We start from the raw sequence: 26,353 nt of genomic DNA, 5'->3' as shown, positions 1-26,353 counted from the left end.
AAATTTTAAGTGTCCTGTCAAAATCATTTCTTAGTGGTCAAACCCTTAAACCTGCAGAGTTTGGATTTCTGTCAACTGTTGACAGTGATTTTCTCATTCTCTCTTTCCATCTGCTAGTTGAGTTTTAAAGCTCTATTTTTTCCCTTCATTCATCTCTTACAAATGGCTGCCATTGAAGGGTGTCAGAACCAACCAGTATGACTGAAGTTGAACTGAAACTATTATTATCTGTAAAATGTGTTTATCTATGCAACTAGTAACTACTACACTGTTCACACGTGTCATTGAAACATAAGCTTAGCTTGTAGTTTTGGAGATTTCAGTGTTTCCTGATTCAAGTGGACAGCACACAAGCAAATATAAATAAAGCTGTTTAATGTATGTGAGTCTTATCAAGACTACATATCAGTCTCTACATAAAACTGTCCTCTGAGGTTGTCGTCTTGTTGGCAAATAAAAACAGCACACTCGCAAATTAAGATGAATAGAGCGATTAACAGTACGACAGAGCGAAAATATTTCCATTCCCTCTTACCTCAGGGACAAATATGAATGGATGCTTTGATTTTAACTGGCTTGTGTAACAGTCATTGATTTGAACCGTTTCATTAAGCGATCTGCCATCATTTAGCGGGTACATTGGATTGTGCTGCCTGCTACACTGTGCGTTTTTGATATTGAGCATTTCACACATCGATTGAGCCTCTTATGTTTCATCGTACTGAAAACCTTTACAGACAAAGGAAAAGGTCAAGCACTGACTTTGATACATCAAGGTGGCGGCAAGGAGAGTGAATAGGAGTGTGCACTGAAGTGCTCCCATTTACATATTGCACACTAACATATAACACACAGAGAGCATCATGCCCATTCAAATCCATTCAAAGGTTTGAGCCAAGCAGATTTTAAATCTGACTGTATATTTTCCAATGTATATACACCGATCAGGCATAACATTATGACCGGTGAAGTGATAACACTGATTATCTCTTCATCATGGCACCTGTTAGTGTGTGGGATATATTAGTCAGCAAGTGAACATTTTGTCTTCAAAGTTGATGTGTTTGACAAGGGCCAAATTGTGATGGCTAGACGACGGGTCAGAGCATCTCCAAAACTGTAGCTCTTGTGGGGTGTTCCTGGGTGTGTCTGCAGCAGTCAGTATCTATCAAAAGTGGTCCAAAGAAGGAACACTGGTGAACCGGCGACAGGGTCATGGCTCATTGATGCACATGGGGAGCGAAGGCTGGTCCTTGTGATCCGATCAAACAGGCGAGCAACTGTAGCTCAGATTGCTCAAGAAGTTAACGCTGGTTCTGATAGAAAGGTGTCAGAATACACAGTGCATCACAGTTTGTTGCATATGGGGCTACATAGCCGCAGACCAGTCAGGGTGCCCATGCTGACCCCTGTCCATTGCCGTAAGTGCCAACAGTGGGCACCAGAACTGGACCCCGGAGAAATTGAAGAGGGTGGCCTGGTCTGATTAATCACATTTTCTTTTACATCATGCGGATGGCAAGGTACATGTGCGACCAGGATGCACTATGGGAAGAAGACAAGCCGGCGGAGGCAGTGTGATGCTTTGGGCAATGTTCTGCTGAGAAAACCTTGGGTCCTGCCATCCATGTGGATGTTACTTTGACACGTACCACCCACCTAAGCATTGTTGCAGACCATGTACACACTTTCATGGAAACGGTATTCCCTGGTGGCTGTGGCCTCTTTCAGCAGGATAATGTGCCCTGCCACAAAGCAAAAATGGTTCAGGAATGGTTTGAGGAGCACAACAATGAGTTTGAGGTGTTGGCTTGGCCTCCAAATTCCCCAGATCTCAATCCAATAATAAAAAAAACAAGTTGTTGCTGAACAAACAAGTTCGATCCATGGAGGCCCCACCTCGCAACTTACAGGACTTAAAGGATCTGCTGCTAACATCGTGGTGGCAGATACCACAGCACACTTTCAGGGGTCTAGTGGAGTCCATGCCTTGACAGGTCAGGGCTGTTTTGGCAGCAAAAGGGGGACCAAGACAATATAGTATTATGCCTGATTAGTGTATACACACTACCACTCAAACGTTTGGGGTCAGTATTATTTACTGTAAGAATCAACCAGGATGTAATAATCAGTGTTGTGCCAGTTCACAGCTTTTCTGAACTAGTTCAAGTTCAGTTCATACATGCTCAAAGTGAACAGTTCACGTTCAAAGTTCACAATTTTAATTCTGAACTAGTTCAAAGTTCAGTTCATTTTACTTTTTTCGTGAGATAATCAAATAAATACTTTTTTTCACACTACGAGCTAGAAATCACTATACGTTCTTTGAAGCTGCTCATTGTAGACATTTGCTCATGACACTGCAATTGTCGGTGTCCGTCTCCGTGCCATCACTTCCACTAGCCATTTTTTTTTTAATTGCAGCGCTTTCTCTCACTCTCGTCTTTGGTCTGTCTCTCTCTCTCTCGCTCCTCTAGCCCTCCGCGCTCTCGTCGTTGCCTGCTACGCGGCGTTGCTATGCCTACCCCGCTCTGCTGCAATTCATCACGGGTAACGTTGTGCGGAAGCCAGTATGCTATTCAACTATTCTCAGCCGGACACTACGTTGCCCGCAATGCATTGCGCACACCTGCAAGCAGCACCAGCGAGAATACAGGAGGGAGGAACTTTCTCTCGTTGCGTTTCAAAAGAGAAAACAGATGTCACTCAGTTTTCAATGGAAAACAAATTCCAACGTTCATTTACAGTGATGTCTGCCGTTCATGACACATAATGTGAACTAATTCACGTTCAAGTTCTTTATTAAAAAATGTGTTGCGTTCAGTTCAACGTTCACGAAAAAATGAGCGTGTTCAATGAACGCGTTCTTTTGAACTCGTTCACGCACAACACTGGTAATAATGTGATCTCATGAGTATTCATATACATTTTTTACGTAGAATGTGGTTCTTACGTTTCCATAGACACTGAAACGTACAATATTGACATATTGACAGCACTAAAGCGTAAAATGTATTTTAAACTTTTTTTTTTATTATTAACTTTGTGAATATTAAAATCATGGCATTAATATCTTGATTCTATTGCATTCAATTGTCATATCAATGACTTTTAGTCACATTTCTTGGTAACACTCTATTTTGATAGTCCACTTTAGACATTCTACTAACTATAAGTAACTTTGCAACTACATGTCAACTAACTGTCATTAGAGTATTTGTAGACTGTCTGATTAATATTTACTAAAACTTTATTTTGTTGGTCCCCCAACAGACATTCTACTGACTATAAGTAACTTGGCAACTACAATTCAACTTATTCTAATAACCCGAACCCTAACACCTAACCATAACCTACCAGTCTACTGACAGTCAACTAATACTCTAATGACAGTTAGTTGACATGTAGTTGCAAAGTTACTTATAGTTAGTAGAATGTTTCAAGTGGACTATCGAAATAAAGTGTAACCCATTTCTTGAACACAGTTTTCTCAGTATAGTCCTATGTTGTGACTGACAGTACAACCATAAAATACACCAAAAAATGCTAAATAAATTCACAAAATCAATCAATTTATGTGTGTGCTGTAATTAAAATCTTTAGATTCCATACAGTTGTGAATGAACAAACGCAAATTTGAGCCTTTATTCATCTCCATTCTCAGCAGCGACCATACACGCCAAACCCTGTACTCGTTATTTTAGGTTAACCTTAACCCTAAATAAAAAAATTGCCACCTCAAGAAGCTTCACGCTACATTCTCATTGGCTCTTGTTTGCTTTGTCACAGATTGTGACACTCCGCGTTTCGGTTGATGTCTGTACATATTTTATCTGTCCATGTTTTATATATTCTTTTTATATCATCTATAAAATGGTTATTTTTGGGTTTGGGGTTATAGGGTTAATGTATGTACAATTTACAGTATCTATAAAATGGTAAAAGGGCAATTATACAAATATCTTTATGATAAAAAAAGATTAATAAATAATATGATTTTTAGCTGTAAAAAAAACGTAATGTTTACGTTGAAATGTTGACAATATGTACAAAAATGTACGTCTTGTACCTGTAAATGTTAAGTATTAATACCTATGTATTAACAATGAGAACAGGCTGAATAAATTTATCAAAAGTCTTACTGAAGACGGAAGTAATGGCTGCTGAAAATTCAGCTTTGCCATCACAGGAATACATTACATTTTAAAATAAAAAGTTATTTAAAATGATAATAATATTTCACATAGTAAAGTAAATGCAGACCCCAAATTTTGGAATGTAGTGAATATAATATAATATAATATAATATAATATAATATAATATAATATAATATAATTAATAATATAATATAATATAATATAATATAATATAATATAATATAATTAATATAATATAATATAATATAATATAATATAATATAATATAATATAATATAATATAATAAATATAATATAATATAATATAATATAATATAATATAATATAATATAATATAATATATATTTTAACCATGGTTGTTATTATAACAAACCAAGGGTCCTATCATACACCCTGTGCAATGCGACACCAGGCGTGACGCAAGTGTTTTTTTCTAGTTTCAGCACAACGCAGTTATCATTTTCACGTCCACGTTGTTTAAATAATCTTTTCGCCCATGGGCATCCTGGTCTGAAAACGAGGCTTGTTCAGGCGCATTGTTGGCACGTTCCTATTTTGAGGTAGCTGAAAATGACTGCGCCATTTACCAACAAAAACCTGGTCTAAAGTCAAAAGTGCAGTATTATTATTTTTTTGTTATATTAAGGGAGCGTATATGTAATATGCGCCTATAGGTGGGTCCACAACGCGTGTACACTCTGCTTATTACACACACAGGGATGCGCAGCAGCACACAAGCATTTTTAAATGTTAAAAATGAAAGGATTCCTCTCTGGAGAAGCATTCCATTTTCCCGCTTGCAAATTCTACCATGGTACAAGCGCAACTGCCTTTTAAAGGGAATGGGAGATGAGACTCTGATTTTTTTATTGATGTTTATTGCACGTTGTGCCCAAAACACACCCATGACAAATTTTTTCCGTCGTTAACCCTAAAGACCCAAATATAGACCCCGAAAGATCCACTAGCAAAAGTGGATTCGAACACACCCTCAGTGCACCTGCGCCATGCACTTCAGATCGTTAAAATAGGGCCCTATAACCTTAAAAAAAACAATGATACTAAAATAGCATTCCTTTTAACTCAAATAAATTAGACACTGCAGCATAACTAAGTAGTTGAAAAGGGTTTTGTTTTGCTTTTTTTTTTATTATCTTGCCTAGGGCACCAAGTGAGCCAGAGCTGCCCCCAGTGCCCCCTCAAAAATATTAGGTGCATGACGGCCCTGCACACAAATACACACTCAAATTAATTCCCTTGTCACATCTGCAGTTGATTTACGTGCCTAGTGTTATGCAGATCAGCAGGCGTTGAGATGAGGTGCGGCTGTCAGAATTGATTCCACCTTTCCATCCGAAGGGTCGTTAGAGATAAAGTAACCACTCTGCGGGCTGTCACTGATGTATTACGGTTTGCATAACCAATCATCTCGGGGCTGACAGACAGGCAAATGACGATGTACGCCGAGGGGAGCTGGATGTGACCTCAGGACCCAACATATCCAACACCTGAACAGAGGGGAGGGCTAATGCTAATGCAGGCTTCAGCAGCAAAGACTGTTTGTTTTAATAAAAATTCCATTTGTTATAATTTTTTTAATGTATTGTGTTTTCCATTGGTTGTTGCCTGCGGGGTGAGAAAGAGAAAGTCGAGAAAATGTCAGCTGTGGTTTGATGACGGTATAAGTGGGACTCGTGTTTGATTTGTCTGGGCTTATTCTTTCCTAATTGAGTTTTCCAATCAGTGCTCTGGTGATTGTTTATGTGTACATCTGTCAGAAAACAGACTGCATTAATCAATGCAGTATCAGTGTGATTGGTGACCAATTATTTCTTGCCCTCTGACCTCAAAGTCTCTCCTCATGTGACTAAATGGGATCTGTGTCTTATAGATTCAAAATAAAGATGAGAATGATGGAATGATTGTCACTTTGAGAGCTGTGCAAAACCCGCTGTTCATAGAAGGAAAATTATTAGGAATGCATATACATTAAATAATAACCATTTTGCATTTACCTTATCTTGTACTTTTCTTTTGTTGGACACCTACAATAAATTCATTGTTCATTCTGCTTTTTTAAGATGTCTAATTATCATGTAAAACGAGGTATGTTTGATACAAAAGATAAAAAGTATACACCAACTTGAATACAAGTTTAATAGGACGTCATGCAGCTTTCCAACTCCTCTGGTCAATGTTGAAATGGTATCCAGGACAATTGCTTTTTCCAAGGCCTTCAAAAGCAAGGACAATGGAGTTTTCCTGGCCCAATTAGAGAGAGAGAGTTGAGCTAGATTAAAAACCAGAGGGGAGAACTTCATCCCTGAACACCCGAACTCAAGCAAATGCAGCTCACAGCTGGAAAAATTGTGTGTGAGTGAGAAGCGCAAGAAGAAATGAACAGGAAATGAACATAGAAATGCAGCAGGGAATAATTCATGGTTTTTATATGGGAATAAAGAATAAATGGAGCAATTTTCCTCCAGACAAGGTGACATTAAAAATGTCAGCGGTAATTGCGTGCGAGTTAGTGCAGCAAAAAGAGCTTAGCATTATGGGTAATGTGCGAGCAGAGCTATCATTAACATCAGAGGCCCACTGAAAGCCTCTGTTCAGTTTTAAACCCTGTAGTTGAGGTCAACACACATCTCGCAGGCGTTTGGAGGTTTCTGAATGGAGAAATAAGGATTTTCAGTGACCTTCATCATAAAGCGAGCATCCATCTCTCGTCGCTTGCGGAAAAATATGAGAGTCATGAGCGAAAGGGTCGAATGATCATGTTCTTGCTGTTGGAACTAAAGCTTTCGTATAGCCGCGGTCCTTCTCAACGTGTCAGCAAATGTCACGGGCGAGGAGCACCTGCTTCCCAGCGACTATCTTGACCGCACTGGGCCTCACAGGCTAGCTGACATTCTGCTTGCTTTGACATTTGGGTTGACACAGGGAAACACAGTAAAGGTGCACGGTGAAAACTTTCAGAAAATGTTGCTTAAGGCTTTACTTTGACAGAACCTCCGATTGGTTGAGCCGACCTCTGTGACCTCCTGAAACCATTTGCTGTGTAATGGAGTCCCAACATCGAGCGCCAACATTTCCTCTCTGTCCCTGACCTCACACACACACATACAGGAAGGTGAGAGGATATCAAAGCCTAATGTCTAATGCACCAGGTAGGAGAGTCGCTGACTCTGAAGGTTTCTTCAGGATTGCTGAAACGTCATTATAGCGTTTCTCTCTCAGGTGTTCTGGTGAGAAGAGTAGAAGTGATGTCTTTGAGCTGCACTCCTCAGTGCTGTCTGGTGTCTGGACAGAGAGTGTATTGGAAGTGTACAGATGACATGAGAAATGGACAGGAGGCACCGGACCAGACAGATGGAGAGAAAAACACAGCTGCCACATCTACAGGGTGGAGTGATCAGAAAAGAAAGAGTTGTAAATGGATGTAGGTATAGGGAGAATTTATTATTATTATGATTTGTCGCTCACCCTCAGGTTTTCATAAATATAAGGTTGCAGAAATTCTTAATCTTCACTCAAATAAATAAATTAGGGCTGTCAAAAGATTAATCGCGATTAATCTCATCCAAAATAAAAGTTTGTGTTTACATAATATATGTGTGTGTGTACTGTGTATAATTATTATTTATATATAAAAACACATACATTCATGTATATATTTAAGAAAAAATTATTATATTTATATATAAAATATTTATATTTATATATAATATAAATTATATAAATGTATATACAGTATATACATGCAAATATTTCTTAAATATATACATGAATGTGTTTGTATTTATATATACATAATAATTATACAGAGTACACACAAATATATTATGTAAACACAAAATTCGTGATTAATCTTTTGACAGCCCTAAAATAAATAAATAATACATACATACGTAAATACATACATACATACATACTAGGGGGGTATTCGTACCGAACCGTTTCGGTACAGGGCTTTCGGTTCGGTGCACGTGTGTACCGAATGGTTTCCGAATGCAATCTTTAACAGTCTGCTTGTTTTAAGCGCGGAACACACTTAAATCCTAGTTCCCACACAAACATATTAAGTATTCAGTAAATTTGATCACGAAATTCAAACGATAAATGGCGTTTTGACGCTCTTTAATGTGGCGTGACTGATCACTGTTCAAGCGGCCGCGTGAACGCGATCATCTGTGAACGTGATCATCTGTGAACGCGATCGATCATCTCTTCCTAAAGAATAAACATGAATGAACATCTGAAGGTATGTTGAGGATACATTACAACTTACTGTCACGTATCATATGGTGTAATCGCTTAATCAGTGTTTCAACGGTGGAAAGACCTCAATATAACTGCTTGTAAACTAAGCAATGTCATGTAGCATCACATTTACCTCAGGCAGTCATTCAGTGTCCACAGAATTTTATTCACTAGAGAAATCAGCTCTTTCACTAAATATATGCACTATATTAGCCTATATATTCATTATATTCTGAAAATGAAATGAAAGTCGTGAAAATGACAGCCTGTGTATAAATTATTATATTTCAACAACGAATTGGAGAAAAAACTATTTTATAATTAGATTTAGAAATTATTGCAAAAACTGCCTTATGTGAAGTTTACATGTTTGCGTACTATGTTATTTGAGTGTTGATTATTATACCTAAAAATAAATAGCAACTGAATTTAGGATAATGTTTGGGCTCTGTTGTTAACCTATAATATTAATATGCAATCTACAATAAACTTTTAGTTATAATTTAATTCATTCAAGGACAGACCCTTTTTTTCTTCAGTAAACCATTGTTTAATAAAAATAAATAAAAAGCAATTTTGTAAAACTGCTGTACCGAACCCGTTCCGAACCGTGACTTCAAAACCGAGGTACTTACCAAACCATCAGTTTTGTGTACCGTTACACAACTAATACATAATATTTTAATACATTTTGGATATTTACCAGTATTGGCTTTTGATTTTTTCCCCCTGGCAATAAATAAGATTTTCATGTAGCAGAGTACTACATTTACACGGCAGAATGATGTATGATTTAAAGAAAGTGATCGAATAAATTTTCATCTACATCCAGATTTCTGTACCTTCTGTTATGAAAATTATTTATCCAAAACTTTTAAGTAAACTTATATTGTACAGATATAACATTGTTGTTATTGTTAACTAAAACTGAAACCATTAAAAAATATATTTTCGGTAATTGAAATAAACGAAAAATAAAATAAAATATAAATATTAGATATGTATAAAAATAGAAATTAATTTAGTAAATAAGCTTAAGTTTGAGTATTAAAATTTCCAACACTGAAATAAAAAAAATAAAAACTAAAATTACTCAAACCAATTAAAATTAAAATATACAAATATTATTATAGTATACAAATAATAATGTAGCAAAGAAATTGAGCTATAATAAAATGTTCAAGAATTGTGATGCACTCACTCGTTCTAATTATCTAAACTGAATAACAGTAAAAGTTCACAGTAAAATACACCCAAATAAACAGTGGATGAAAGGGTGATATATCATAACTTTACTACAATATGTGCATCATAATTTACATTCCCTAACATCACTACAACACCAATATCTGAGCTGATTCTAGAGTGAATTTGTCAAACGACAATCCTTCAGTTTTGATCGGAGCTGTGTGTGTGAGAATGTGTTTAATATCTTTCTGCTGCAGAACATTAATCTGAGCCTGGGTGTCATGGAGGGAGGTGGGTGCGGGGTCGTCCGTCCTCTTTAAGGTCTTCCTCCCATTAGCCCAGATTCATCAAGGAGATTAATTGAGCCCCAAGCGTGCCAGTCGACACATTTGTCAGGCCACTCATCCACTAATACCATCCTTACGATCCTTTCTTCTTTTTCAGTTTTACTATTTCTCTCTTTTTTTCACACTAAAGACAATGGAAGGTCAGTCCAAGCATCAGACAGAAAGGGACGGTTGGGATGTGACTCATGGATTGTCCTGAACTGGTCATGATGGAGTTTGTGTATCTTTGTTAGGGGACATTAAACATAAGAGAAGTGAAGACTGTGAAGTGAAATTTAGATAATTAAGCTTAGCGTATATAGGTAGTTGAAATCAACTGGAAATCAATACATGGACAGAAACTGAAAATGAGTCTATTTATGATATTTGCAAAGACTGTGCTTTGCAATGTGCCAACCCTATTTTATGCAATTACCAAAATACATTCTCTTAACCCAGTTTATCTCCCACAAGTGTAAACATAGAGCCTCCCAGGCACCATCAAAATATTGAGAGTGGTCCGCTCAGATCTGTCAATTTCTTTCCAGCTCAACCTTGGGGGTGTGGCTACTGTAGTAGGAGGAGCCAGAGGGTGTTTAGCTGTTGTGGGACCATGGCTGCATCCAAAATTGCATGTTTCCCTACTATATAGGTGGCAAAAAACAGTATGTGACAAAATAAGTAATTCAGAATTCAGAGTACTCATAAAAGAGTGGACAAAAAGTACCCAGATGATGTACTAGTTCCGGCGAGATTCTGAAGTGTGCTTACAATGGACACTTTACTAACCCATGAGGCCACGGGAGAGGATTTGTGAATGACTGGTAGGTCACACGATAATGACAACATGGTGGATTCGAATCGAACGGATATAGTAAGTCCGGATTACATTCATACCACACACATTCATGCTACACTGTAAAAAAGGATTTGAGGCTTTTGCTACCTCAACTAATTTTCATAAGTCAGTTCAACTAAAATGTTGAGTATACTTAAAATATTAAGTTTAGCAGTGCCCAACTACTCCGTTTAATCAGAGTAGTTCATGCAACATAGATTTCTAAGTTGTTTGAGCGGCCCCTGCATAAATACGTCGGGAAACCCCGCTGATCTCTCCTATGAGCCCTCCACAGCACGCGCCAGAAACTGCCATTTTGAATCAAGAGTTGCTGAGGTAAGAGCTTCTAACTTTCTTATTTTATGAAAATGCTTGTTAAACTGAGTGTAAACTAGATAAATATTACACAGGGTTGTTGGTGGCCACAATAAATATATTTTTGTCTGCATGTCACAGTGTTTTACACATGACCACGGATGTATAACTCGTTTTACGAATTCGTTCATCGTTATAATTAAATTGTGTCAACAAATTAACAAATTAAGAATTAATTCACTTAACTTATTATATTCTCATTTTATTAAATTGTGGCTGCATTGTAATTCGTTCCCTCATTTATAATTAAAAACGAGTTAACAAACAATGCGGCCGCTATTTTCCTAAAAGGAGGGAATTCATTTTTAATTTGTGACCACAATTGAATCACGGGGCAACGAATTAATGTCGTAGGATTGAATGTAGAATAATGTCTCGTGTAAGCACTGTTTCAACCCTTGGATATCATTAAAACAGCTTGTAAACAGTCACAAAATGTTAAATTTACCTCAGAAAGCCATGAAATGACCATGACCTATATTGTATGGAATACAAATGTCTTATGCAACTATGTCTTATTTTTATAAAGCTAAAAAATAAAGCTAATTTAGAAACTAAATTCTACCTCTAATTCTATTTGGGAATAATAATTTTCGGACTATTTGCAAATAACGTGTAGTTTGCGTCAGATATATCATTAGTCTCGTCTTGGGATTCTTCCTGTAAGTGAATAAATGCAAAGATCGCTTTTAACATGAATTCCGTAGTGGTCTAGTGGTATTGTGGTAGTGCTCAGAGTGTCAAAGGTTGAAGGTTCTAATCCGCCCTCAAATTTTTTTTCTTCATTAAAATCAAAGATGTTCAATGAATGTATATTAAGAGCATGGACACGTTTGTGGGCATTTTGTTTAGTGATTTCACCGGAAAGAATAGAGTCCCCATCATGGCATTAAGTGATATATTTAAGTGCTTGTCTGTGTGAAGGCTGCACGAGACAAGAGAACGAAAACCCCGCCTGCTTTGATTTGATTGGCCATCTCAGTCATTTTTGATATCGACGAGCGCCGAGGCAGAACCATAGGGGCAGAACACACAGAACGCGTTTTTGCAGCGAGAGCCTTTTTTGAATAGATGTCGGTTTGCAGAGAGCGTTATGCGCGCTGCTTTTGCGCGCCTAGAGCTTCGCGCTAGAAGGAGCGCTCTGAGTGCTGAAGTTCCAATGAAATGAATGGAAAGGCGGGTCTTGCGTTGTGGTGACCGTTACCTTGATTAGACTGACAGGACAGCGGTTGCCTAGAGACATTAAGGCTGCCTCAATCAGCTCCCTAGTTCAGTAGTCAGGGCACTGATCAGGGATCAGCCCATTGACTTATGTCCTGATCAGTGCCCTGACTATTGAACCAGGGAACTGATTGAGACGCACCCTTCAAAAACTGAGCACACTGCTATTTTCTAAACGCGAATAATGAAGCATACTATGTGCAATAAATCAGATGAGCCCGGAATATGAACACAACACATTCAATTACACGTTAAGCGTTTTTTTATAATGGGTTTCTATGGGAGGAAAACGCTTAACGTGTAATTAAATGCGCTGCGTTCATATTCCGGTCTCTTCCGATTTTTTGCACATAGTATACTTCATTATTATTATATTTCCTGAGTTTGGTCTTTTTAATAACACTGTACATTAAGCCACGTTAAGCGTTTTTCACGTTAAACGTTTTAGAATGTCCCGTGCAGGGCGCCTCTTTCAAACCTGAAAAACAAGTTCTGTGTGAACGGACCTTAATTAAAAATGTTACTTTTAAACGTTACCACTTAATTCACAAAATCTTAATCTCCAACACATGATCACATGCATCTAACATAATAATGTTACATTTACATTTATGCATTTGGCAGGCGCATTTTATCCAAAGCGACTTGCATTGCATTCAAGGTACACATTAATGTTTTGTATGTTGAACTGTTTTAAAAATCAATATTACACATTTCTACAATATTACACCTCCAGCTGTAATGTACAAACTCAAAAGTATGGAGATGTCAGACTGACTTTGATTTTATTTTTCTTCAGAGTTGGTGGCTGTACTGAGTACTACGGAGCAACCTGTCTTGTAAGTCACATGAACTGGATCTGCAAGTTCTGCACATTTTCTTCTGCCAATCAACGCAGCATTATAAGGCATTACAAGCTAAAACACGGACACTATAATAGATCTTGCCCCTTACCTTGCATCTACAATGACTGTTTGTGCTCCTTTAAGACACAAGTTGCTCTTAAAAACCATTTGTTAAAACATGAAACGTCACTATACAAGTCGTTATTTAGGGGGTTGTTTTGCGCACAGAAACTAATTATCATCGCTTCATAAAGTTATTGTAGAACCACTGTAGTGAGATGGACTTTGTAACGACGTCTTTAGTACCTTTTATGGGTCTTGAGCGTGTAATGTGCATTGTGCCAATGGAGGCCTTTCTGAGCAATCGGATTTACACTAAAATATCTTCATTTGTGTTCAGAAGATGAACTTCTGGAAGTAGAAACTGGTTCTAAGAAGATGTCTTACGGGTGTCGAACGACATGAGGGTAAGTCATTAATGACAGAAATTTTCATTGGGTGAACTAACCCTTTAAAGGTTTTAGTAAATTTGCTATTAACTTACTCAGCAACAGGTCATCAAAGAAGTAGGTATTTTTTGAACAGTGGTCCTAGGTGATACCAGCTACCGTCACTTCAGAGTAAAAAAAAAAAACGCATACAGATAAAACAAAACTAATACCTAATATGACAGTAGCCATTGTTTTGAATGATATGAATCACCAAGGACCATGATTTCAAATACAAATCTTTACTGTTTGTAAACCTGTAAGACCTTCGCTCATCTTCAGAACACAAATTAAGATATTTTGATAAAATCGGAATAAGAAATTACTGAAAGTTTTGTTTTTTTTTGCCCACAAAGTATTCTCGTCACTTCATAACATTAAAGGATTAGTTGACTTTTAAATAAACTTTTGCTGATAATTTACTCACCCCCATGTCATAATTTAATTACTAAATACTTCATTATGTTCTTTAGACTACAGGTTCCGAACAAGAGGCAATAAAAGAAGTTGATGTTGGTCTTCTCATCTTCTCGACTGAGGAAGGCAGAAGCAGCCAAGCACTACTGGCAAAGGAGATAGTCGATATTGCGGTTGTGCTGGAAGCGAGCATCGTCATACGTGATCTAGGAGATGTGTCAGATGCCTTTTCTACTCTCGTTGGTCTTTTGTACTGCCTTAATATAGACTATTCCAAGGGACTAAGGTACACATTTGAGATGGTCCAGAAAGTTTTCATGGGCGTCGGCAGTGGCAGCTGTTCTGCAAAGATTCATGGACTCCGCAACAAGCTGCTTCAAAGCAAAGTGTAGGGCAAGTTACAGAAAAAAAAAGTTTAATTGCAGATGTTCTAAAAATGTTAGTAGAATGACACTGTTTTGTTAATCTGCAATTTAACTAAAGCACTTAAGGCAGTAAGCTGTTCTATATTTCTATTTTTATATTTCTAAAATCTTCTGAAATTTTATATTTCTATATTTACAATTCTTTTATCTACTATAACTAGTTTGCATATTGCATATTTAAGATAAATGTAAATGTACATGTTATGTAATATCAATTTCCAGCTGCTTACTGTTATCAAAACATTTCAATTTAACTACATCTCTTTTAAAGGGATTGTTCACCCAAAAATGAAAATGAGGTTCCCTTTCGAAAGGGAACTCTCGCTGCGTCTAGCTGACGCTATGGGGAACGCCCTCGGCGTGACTGTTGTCTGAAGCTACTATCGAATCACGGCAAAGTCTTTGACCGACGTCAGCCCATGACGTCATCAACGTGCGACCCGGAAGTATAAAAGGGCGCCGTGCCAACACATACACATCTTTCTCGTCTTCAGGGACTGTCTGTTTGAACTGCTATACGAGTTAAGGTAAAACAAATTCAATTATTAATACACACGAGTGTGTATTTACTGCCTGGGATCAAGAGCATGCACAGTCAAGTTCATTTGAAGTTGTTTGTGTGTGAGTGTGAGCGGTTTTCAATCTGAGATCGCTCCACTCTAGTCTGGCTTTTTTCCTGAGGGAAGAAAGTTTGGCATCTGGGACTGGATGATGCTGTCCCGCTCAAGCTGAGGCTGAGCGTTGGCATACATCATGGGTTCTCAGATGCAGCTCGCCGATCGTCGCGACGATCTGGCGGTTAACGAGACTAAACAGCAAGTGCTCTTAGGGATGGCTGGTGAGAGTGGTATGAATCCTCTCAGCCACCCTGACCGTGTATGCTGAGCTGATGAATGTTATGGAACGTACTGCAGGCAGGCTGCGGCTGCCATGTTGGCGCGTTAGAGGAGAGATCGCTCGTGGTAGATTGCACGATCGTTTTCTCCTTGGCCATAAACCATCAGCTCAGATGAGCCTTCCATTCCTTCTTGATCTTCTTACAGAGATCGAGAGGGCATGGAAGAATCCATATTCGACCCAATATTCATCAGCATCAGCGTTTAACTTCGCTGATGTCGAGGGGATAGGGGAATATGGATATGTGTTGAGGCTACCGACTGGCGGGGAAAGTTTGTGGACTTTTCTCGCGTTTCGTGGGCATCAACACTGAGAGCTCAAACTGTGCTTTAATGGCAGGGGCATACACGGCAGCGGGTCAGGCTGGTGCTGCTTTTCACACCATGGCGGTGTTTCAGGCGTACCAGGCGGACCTGCTGGAGGATCTCGACCAGGGGGCCGGGCTGTCCCCTGAGGCGGTTGCTGAGCTGCGCCGCACCACAGATCTTGCTCTCCGGGCCACCAAGCAGACTGCTGCTGCCATCGGCCGCTCTATGGCGGCTATGGTGGTCACGGAGAGGCATCTGTGGCTGAGCCTGGCTGATATCGGGGAGAAAGAGAAAGGCTTTCTCCTCGATTCGCCGGTTTCGCCGACTGAACTTTTCGGCACCTCCGTTGAGGCGGGGGTTGGAAAGTTCAGGGAGGCGAAGGCGCATTCAGCGGCATTTAAGACATGCATACCGCTGAGATCCGCGCCCCCACCCAGGCAGGCGGGACCTGGTCCTTCACGGTCTGAGGACCGTAGGCAGGACCAGAGGGCTAGCATCTCCTCTCGTGCCCCCCCCCCTCCGTGGAGGAGCAGGGCACAGAGGAGACGGGATTCCCGGGGGGAAAAAGGATCTGAGGGAGGTGATCCAGGACCAACGCTCTCGGCGTTGGTGATGGATCACTTCCCTTGAGGGCGGTTACATCCTAGCCCTATCCTTTTTCCTTTTTAATGTCTTTTAATGATTTTTTACCCAGGCACTTCTTACATCAGGCCTGAGGCGGGCCCATGATGAGTAGAACTATGTTCTGACGGCCTGCCCGGACCTGCTCAGTGAGAACGCCCCTTTCAGGCATTCAAGGGCGGTAGAACATGGTGGTGAGAACCGCACAATGAGTCTTCGCTCAGCATGCCGCAGGTGAGAGTGGTCATTTTTGTGTATTACACTAAAAATATGTATTTCTTACAGACCCCAGGTTTCCTGTATAGAGTTGGGTATTCATCAACGACTGAACGCTGAGGCGTCAGTTGGGATGTGGATGAAGGAGGCGCGTTGCTGAGGCACCGCCACCGTTGGTAATATGTACCACTTAGATCGGAGGCTCTAGTAAGGCAGGTGCCAATGCTGAGGCATCAAGGTACTGCTAGCCTAGCTGGCTATCAGGTTAAAAAGGGGCAAATACGCTCTCCTGAAGGTCGGCTGTCAATTGTAGGCCTCAGTAGGCCTCTTGAACAAGGCGCGTTTTCAGTTGGAAGGCCTCAACCAGGCCTCACTGGAGGTATGTACCGATGTGCGCATCGGGACAGCTAGCCTGGCGGCTATCAGGTTGTAGGCCTCATCAGGCCTCCCTGAAGGCCCGCTGTTAGTTGTAAGGCCTTATTAGGCCTCCCTGAGGGTGAGCTCTCAGGTTGTGATCACTACCAGAGGCAGGTTGTAGGCCTCATCAGGCCTCCCTGAAGGCCTGCTGTTAACTCTAAGACCTTACTAGGCCTTTCTGAGGGTGACACTCCCAGAGGCAGGTTGTAGGCCTCATCAGGCCTCCCTGAAGACCTGCTGTTAAATTCTAAGGTAGTAGGCCCCATCAGGCCTCCCTAAGGTGTTCCTGGGATCCAGTCATCTAAAACAGTTAAGCACGAATTGCAAACAGGTAGCAGGCCTCTCCAGGCCTCCCTAAAGGCTGATTATCTGGTAGTAGGCCTCAATAGGCCTCCCTTGAGAGCGAGTTCCTTAATCAGGATGCTCGGATAGCCTGCGTAGCTTGACTGTTGACTAGTAGGCCTCAATAGGCCTCCCTGAGGGTGAGCTCCCAGGTTGTGGTCACTCGAACGAGGTAGTAGGCCCCATCAGGCCTCCCTAAGGCGTTCCTGGGATCCAGTCATTTGATACAGTTAGCACGCATTGCAAACAGGTAGCAGGCCTCTCCAGGCCTCCCTAAAGGCTGGTTATCAGGTAGTAGGCCTTAATAGGCCTCCCTTGAGGGCGAGTTCCTTAATCAGGATGCTCGAAAAGCCTGCGTAGCTTGACTGTCGGGTAGTAGGCCTCAATAGGCCTCCCGGAGGGTGAGCTCCCCGATTGTGGTCACTCGAACAAGGTAGTAGGCCCCATCAGGCCTCCCTAAGGTGTTCCTGGCATCCAGTCATCTGAGACAGTTAGCACGCATTGCAAACAGGTAGCAGGCCTCTCCGGGCCTCCCTAAAGGCTGGTTATCAGGTAGTAGGCCTTAATAGGCCTCCCTTGAGGGCGAGTTCCTTAATCAGGATGCTCGAAAAGCCTGCGTAGCTTGACTGTCGGGTAGTAGGCCTCAATAGGCCTCCCGGAGGGTGAGCTCCCAGATTGTGGTCACTCGAACAAGGTAGTAGGCCCCATCAGGCCTCCCTAATGTGTTCCTGGGACCCAGTCATTTGAAACAGTTAGCACGTATTGCAAACAGGTAGTAGGCCTCTCCAGGCCTCCCTGAAGGCTGCTTATCAGGTAGTAGGCCTTAATAGGCCTCCCTTGAGGGCGAGTTCCTTAATCAGGATGCTCGAAAAGCCTGCGTAGCTTGACTGTCGAGTCCCAGATGGTGGTCACTCGAACGAGGTAGTAGGCCCCATCAGGCCTCCCTGAGGTGTTCCTGGGACCCAGTCATTTAGCACGTATTGCAATCAGGTAGTAGGCCTCTCCAGGCCTCCCTAAAGGCTGGTTATCAGGTAGTAGGCCTTAAATAGGCCTCCCTTGAGGACGGGTTCCTTAAACAGGATGCCCGACTAGCCTGCGTAGCTTGACTGTCAAGTAGTAGGCCTCCATAGGCCTCCTTGAGAAAACAAGGGTAACCTCAGCAGGCGGTATTGCTGTCAGGTAGTAGGCCTCACTAAGGCCTCCCTGAGGACGGAGTCCCGAGCCTGGATGCTTGGGTTTCCAGCATGGCTTGCGGTTAGGTAGTAGGCCTCTATAGGCCTCCCTGGAATACCCGCTATCAAGTAGTAGGCCCACAGGGCCTCCTTGAAGTTGAAGTTCCTGAGCTAGGCACTTTGATTACCAGTTCTCTGTGAGAAATTGTGGTAGTTGGGCCTACAGCTGGAGGTTACTCGCCAGGCAGGCTCAGCTGCTCCCCTCAATGAGGGTCGTCTATGAGTGCTCAGCCGCCTGAGCCTGGTCAGACGGTCGTAGGCCTCTCATGAGGCCTCCCTGTTAGATCAGTCATTAAGGCCCTTTCGGCCTCCCTACTGCTTTGAAACACAAGCACCTGGTAGATCCTTGATTTGAGCAGGCAGACTCCCCTCGATAGCAAGGGTTGAAAAGCACTACGCTGAGTGTTGCTCTCTTGGATAACCCGTCTCTGAGTTCCGGGCTAAGTAAGACTGCCTGTGTTTCAGTCCCTTAGCTTGGACGCCCCTTGGGCACCATCCAGAGGCTCTGTTTGAACAGACAGGGTTGGCTAAACCGAAGTGTCCATAACACTTAGGGCACCAGGTCAGGCCTCCCTGGTGGCACTCGGGAGAACTTTTCCCGAGTAGTGACTGGCTGGGGTTCCTTCGGGTCCCCTAGCCACATTCCCTTGAAGGGACCCCTTCTTTGGAAGTAGTGGTCCCGGGCCTTCGAGCTGTCTAGATGGAACTCCACGCAGTGCGTTAGGGTTCCGTTTAGTTGTATAGCTTGGGCTATGACACTGTCACTGTCAGCCCAGGACCTGAGGGGGAATCGCTCAGGTTTTTCTATGAATTACTTGTGTTGACAGTTGTCACTGCCAATGGGCAGACACTCCCCTCAGCATGGCGGCGTTGGTATATCGTTCCCCATAGCGTCAGCTAGACGCAGCGAGAGTTCCCTTTCGAAAGGGAACGTCTAAGGTTACGTATGTAACCTCTGTTCCCTGAGAACAGGGAACGAGCGCTGCGTCGCGTTGCCATGCTTCAGGGCCTATCTGCCATACAGTCCCTTCAGACGAGAAGATGTGTATGTGTTGGCACGGCGCCCTTTTATACTTCCGGGTCGCACGTTGATGACGTCATGGGCTGACGTCGGTCAAAGACTTTGCCGTGATTCGATAGTAGCTTCAGACAACAGTCACGCCGAGGGCGTTCCCCATAGCGTCAGCTAGACGCAGCGCTCGTTCCCTGTTCTCAGGGAACAGAGGTTACATACGTAACCTTAGACGTTTTTCTGCTTACCCCCAGGCCATCCAAGATGTAGGTGTGTTTGTTTCTTCAGTAGAACACAAATGAAGATTTTTTTTTTTAACACCAACCGTTGCAGTATCCAGTTGTATAATGCATGTCACTGGGGCCTGTTTAGAGTATGACAACTATGAGAGTAAAACACATAGACATACGAATCCATATTAAACCCTGCGACTTGTGACGACACATGTCTTAAAGGGTTAGTTCACCCAAAAATGAAAATTCTGTCATTAATTACTCACCCTCATGTCGTTGGACACCCGTAAGTCCTCCGTTCATATTCGGAACACAAATGAAGATATTTTTGTTGAAAGCTGATGGCTGAGAAAGGCTTCAATCAGGCCTCCATTGGCATTCAGTACATTGACACTTCCAAGATCCATGAAAGGCACTTAAAACGTCGTTACAAAGTCTATCACACCACAGTGGCTCTACAATAATCTTACGATGCGACGACAATAGTTTTTGTGCGCAAAAAAAAATCAAAATAACACCTTTATCCAACTTGTTCTCGACTTCCGTGTATGCCTCCACGACGCATGCGCGAGAATATGACGCAGATCCGGCGTTCGGACATATGACCCAGAAGCGATTTGTTTACGAGCAGAGGAAGACGCGCGTGTCTAAGCTGTTGGATTCTACATTGATCGTGCTTTAGGTCTCGGCGTAGTGCTCAAAATGGGGCTTAAGTGTGTATTTCATGGATTCCCGAACACCGGCGCTACGTCATATTCTCGCGCATGCGTTGTGGAGGCACACACGGAAGTCGAGAACAAGTTGGATAAAGGTGTTATTTTGATTTTTTTTTGCGCACAAAAACTATTGTCGTCGCATTGTATGATTATTGTAGAGCCACTGTGGTGAGATAGACTTTGTAACGACGTTTTAAGTGCCTTTCATGGATCTTGGAAGTGTCAATGTACTGAATGCCAATGGAAGCCTATCTGAAGCCTTTCTCAGCCATCAGCTTTCAACTAAAATATCTTAATTTGTGTTCCGAATATGAACGGAGGTCTTACGGGTGTCCAACGACATGAGGGTGAGTAATTAATGACAGAATTTTCATTTTTGGGTGAACTAACCCTTTAAGACACAAAACACCGAGCAGTATTTATGCTATTATTTTACCTCTGATGAGATGAATGTCTGGTCTGGTCTGAAGAGCACCATTACTTCCAGCGAATAAGGTCAAAATACTGCGTGATCATAGATATATATACATAGATTCTTCATTCGACCGCTCCACGCAGGCACTAATGAGGTATCTATATATATATATATCTATGATCACGGCAGTATTTTGACCTTATTCGCTGGAAGTAATGGCGGTCTGGAGACCTGACGACATTCGTCTGGTCAGAGGTAAAATAATAACAAATACAGTTCGGTTTCTCACAGGAAACGATGGTTTCGTGTCTTAAGATATCAATGTGTCATCACGAGTCGCAGGGTTTAATATGGATTCGTATGTCTATGTGTTTTTTACTCTCATAGCTCTTATTCTCTACTGACACCATTGACATGCATTATACAACTGGATACTGCAACGGTTGGAGTTAAAAATCTTAATTTGTGTTCTCCTAAAGAAACAAAGACACCTACGTCTTGAATGGCGTTGGGGTAAGCAGAAAAAAAACCCCATTACATTTTCATTTTTGGGTGAACTATCCCTTTAAGGCAGTAAGCTGTTTTACGTTAAGGAAGATTTTTTTATTTCTATGTTTACAGTTCTTTTGTATACTGAAGCTCATTTGCATACTTTTTTTAGGTAAATGTTCATGTAACGTTATGAAATGGCAATTTTCAGCAGTTAAAAAAAATGCAATTTAACTACAGCACTTTAGGCTTTTATATTTCACAACAAGAGAAATGTGAATATGAAATGTAATTTTGTAGCTATTTTGTCGATTTTTAAATGAAAATAAAAAAGTAAAATAGCATTCTGCTATTATTCTGCAAAGTCTTCTATGTCAATGATTCATTTTTATGTAGTAGTATTAGAAAACAGAAACTTGAGTTGTGTGGGCAAATTACGCAGTTCAGACTGTTGCATGAACTTAACATTCCAACTACAACTAACTATTCTTGAAAAAGTAACCTGGCTGCCTTAAAAAAATGAGTTGATTCAACAAAATGCGTAGTTAAGCCAATTTTTACATTGTTGGCACAACTATTAATTATAAATTGACTCAACAAGATACTTAGTTTAAACAACTTAAGATGGCAGAAAAAGTTTGTTGGTGTAACTCATTGTATGTTGCCTCAACTGGGATTTAAGTTTATTTAACTTTTAATGTCTTGTTGGAGTAACTAATAAACTTTTTCATTAAACTTTTAAATTAAAGTTGCTCAGACTATTTTGTCAGCTTCATCTTTGTTATCCCAACGATTAATTTTATGTTTAAGGAACTCCAATAAATGTGCAAACAACTTAAGTTTCTTAGCTAGCTTAACACAAAATTTCAAGGCAGCCAGGTTACAAATTATTTTAAGTTGAATGAGCTTGTTCGTTTTTACAGTGTATGTAGAACATACTTTTTTTAACAGTCAAAATCAGAGGTGGTAAGTAACGAAGTAAAAATACTTCGTTACTTTACTTAAGTATTTTTTTCTGGGATCTGTACTTTACTTGAGTATATTTTTTTTGCATTTACTTTCACTTTTACTCCACTACAATATTAAAGAAAAAGTTTACTTTTTACTCCGATACATTTCCCTATGCCCGCTCCAAGTATTTATTACACTTGCTTCCCAAACCAATGAAAAACGTGGTTTTCGTTTGAATAAAAAGAACACGGAGGCGCCGTGACTCCCGCGAGCTCTTTGCCAGCATACGCGCACAATCGAGTCAGTTAACCATTGCGAAGATGGCCGCAGAAACCACAGGTAAAGGGGCAGCTCTCGCTGCCAGCAATGATCCAGAGATTCCCGACAGAGATCATCCATGGCCATATCTCAAGGATATGTTTGAATTCATTGAAGTCAAGGGAGATTCATATCGGCTGAAATGTCTTCTTTGCCTGCCACGGGTGAATGCAATATCAGCTTTCAAGAATTCACCCTCAAATCTGAAGAAACATATTGAGGTGAGCTGAGGTTAATGTTGTTACTATTGTTAGCCAAGTGATTTCATATTGAAATGTCAAACGTGGCTTGTAAACAGCTAGTTAACGTTAGTCAAGTTAGCTAACGCATATTGATAGCTAACGGTGTCTGTAACACACTAATATGCATTAATTCATGCTTAACTAATGCTCAGATCATGAGTTAATGTATGACTAAATCATTTAATAATGATCACTGCATAAGCAACTAATGAACATTCTATATGATTAATAGATTAAGTGATATATGAATTGATATTAATTAAATGTGTCATGTATTAATTATCTAATAACATGTTATATTAACTAATAGTGTAAATTAATATTGTGGTAATTAACATGAATTTACACTATTAGTTAATAGAATGTTATTAGAGAATTAATAAAATATGACACATTTAACTATTAACAATGTAATGATTATTTAATCTATTAATCATATAGAATGTTCCTTAGTTGCTTATCTTGTTTGATGCAGCTAATTATGGAACATGTCTATTGCTTGTTCAACCCCTATACTGCGTTAAGGTGCTTCATTATCATTTGTTCAATTAAAGCATTGCATATCACTCCCAAAACAACTGTTCTCTTTGATTATTGATATTTACAGTCAATTTGAATATTTACTTTTTACTTTCGGTACTTGAGTACATTTTAAATCGGATACTTTTGTACTTTTACTCAAGTGATTTTTGAATGGAGGACTTTCTACTTTTACTGGAGTAATTTTTTATTTAGATATATATACTTTTACTTGAGTATAACTTTTGAGTACTTTTACCACCCCTGGTCAAAATAAGTACCAACTCAAGAGAGTATGCGATTTCGGACGCAGCCCATGACTGACATGTTACATGGGAAAATACATTCAGCTTTGGCTACAGAAGTGCAAGTAAAAATGCACTGAATTTAGATCATCAAAGATGAAACAGGTCATGAAAATGTCAACGCAAACTTACAGCATCATCATGCACCCATTCAGAAAGACAAATGTACCGGTTTTGTCCATTGTAGACAGCCTCAAACAGATGTGGCGAGTTATGTCAACAACAAAAAAATTAGTTTGTAATACTTAATGTAACCAACTAAAATGTTAAAGCTACACTGTGTGATATTTTCCCCCATCTAGCAGTGAAAAGGTATATGACCATCCAGTGAATATTAGTTTCTGTTCCTCTCAATTCCAATTTCGCTTTAACTCCTATACGGTGGCCGATTTAGTCCAAGATTAACATGACTTCCAGTTCGACCTCGTCCACATTCGACACGGTGCCATCGAGTGTTAAAACGCGAAAGGCGAAGCTTGAATTTATGGGTATGTCCCTCTTTGGCTAATGTACTTTCAAGATGGAAGAGCAACATGGCGACCCGCATTCAAACCCCTCACCCGTATGTATTTTCAATGGCATATTATAAACTTACGAGAATACTTTATTACTTGAAAGAAGTAAATATACATTAATGAGCACATATATTTTTGAAAGAACTAAGTGTTTTTAGCTAAGAATAAACTTAAAAAGTTACACAGTGTAGCTTTAATCGTGAAATAATCTTGGATATCTCACTATACATTTTATGGGCAAAAAAAGGCTGTTTCTTTCTCTATATTTTAGGCTATAATAGTCTTGAAGAACAGCAAATGTACAAGCTAAACTATCTGATAAGACTGTGAGCCGAAGAGCCCTTGAGATATACAGTCATGGATACTCACTACAGAAACCTGAGATAAACCATGCGAGACGGAACAGAAGGACACAACTGTCCAGTCCAGCATCACGGTGACTCAGCGTCTGGCTGCTGTGTTTACACAAACACAAATGGATACACAATGTTCTCTCTCTGTCTCTTTCGCACTCTGTCATTCCCTGCGTCTGTTAATTCCCTTCCAAAATAATATATGTCCCAATCTTGTCTTCATTAATCCTGAAAAATAGACCATCACTGACTAAATCCCACAAAACCTAGCAGTTTATTTCTTTGTCTGATATGTGTGGAGATAATTTGTTGACACTCTTCATCATTTAATTTACTTACTGATTGAAAGTGATAGTCCACCCAAAATGAAAATTCTGTCATCATTTACTCACCCTCATGTCGTTCCAGAACCTGTATGTCATTCTTTCTTTTGTTCCACAAAAGAGAATATATTTTGAAGAATGTTGGTAACTAAACAGTTTTGGTTCCTATTGACTTCCATTTTATAGACAAAAAATAAAACGGAAGTCAAAGGGAAGTCAAACTTAAACTGATAGTGGACTATCTCTTTAAATACATTTTAGTGTGCTTTTAAATTACACATTGTTATGTTCATGTTAAGGCATGCAAAAAAATAAAATATTTCATGTTTTTGTTATATTTCTGCAAACATTTAATAAATATTGACCTTGTCTTCTTCACATCATGCTTGTCTACGCTCTTGTATTTCAAGTGTGTAACACATGCTAGTCAATCACATGCCTCCATCTACATGTACCTGACAACGGCCACCCTTCACGTACCCCCAAATCAACTACTGTTTACGCACCGAGAGCCCTTCCGTCGATTTCGTAGACTGTCCATCTTTCTTAGCCAGGTTGGTAACTTTTTTGCTAGTGCCCAATGATATGAGCGAAAGAAAACATGGTGGGGAAGCGAGGCAAAAATATCCTATTAACTCAGGAAATTGGTACAAGCTGTGCCACAGCACAATGCAATCACCTTTCCCATCTTAGCATCTCCTGTCCCTTTCACCCTCCCTTTCACCTCGTCCAACAAGTGGTGGAGTCATGTGCACTTTGTTTCCTGGCCAACCATTACAGATCTCATTGGACAGGTAGAGAGTAGGATGGAAAAGACTGAAAAGCGATGCAGAGAAGGAGTTTTAATAAAGGAAATAAACATCAGAAATGAGCATCTAGAGATTTTTCTCCTAAGAACCCCGAAATCGCATGTGTCTCCTGAAGAGTTTTAACAAATCTCAGATTAAAGTCTGATATATATATACACACTGATCAGGCATAACATTATGACCACTGATGGGTGAAGTGAATAATACTGATTATCTCTTCATCACGGCACCTGTTAGTTAGGCAGCAAGTGAACAGTTTGTCCTCAAAGTTGATGTGTTAGAAGCAGAAAAAATGGGCAAGCGTAAGGATTTGAGTGAGTTTGACAAGGGCCAAATTGTGATGGCATCACATACACAGTGCATCGCAGTTTGTACCATACAAGGTGGCCTGGTATGGTGAATCACATTTTCTTTTTACATCACATGGATAGCCAAGTGTGTCGCTTACCTGGGAAACATATGGCACCAGGATGCACAATGGGAAAAAGGTAAGTCGACAGAGGCAGTGTGATGCTTTGGGCAATGTTCTGCTGGGAAACCTTGGGTCCTGCCATCCATGTGGATGTCCACTTACTT

The sequence above is a fragment of the Gobio gobio genome, assembly GCF_949357685.1.
Source record: "Gobio gobio genome assembly, chromosome: 7".
Taxonomy (NCBI): Eukaryota; Metazoa; Chordata; class Actinopteri; order Cypriniformes; family Gobionidae; genus Gobio; species Gobio gobio.
This window is presented reverse-complemented; position numbering follows the sequence as displayed.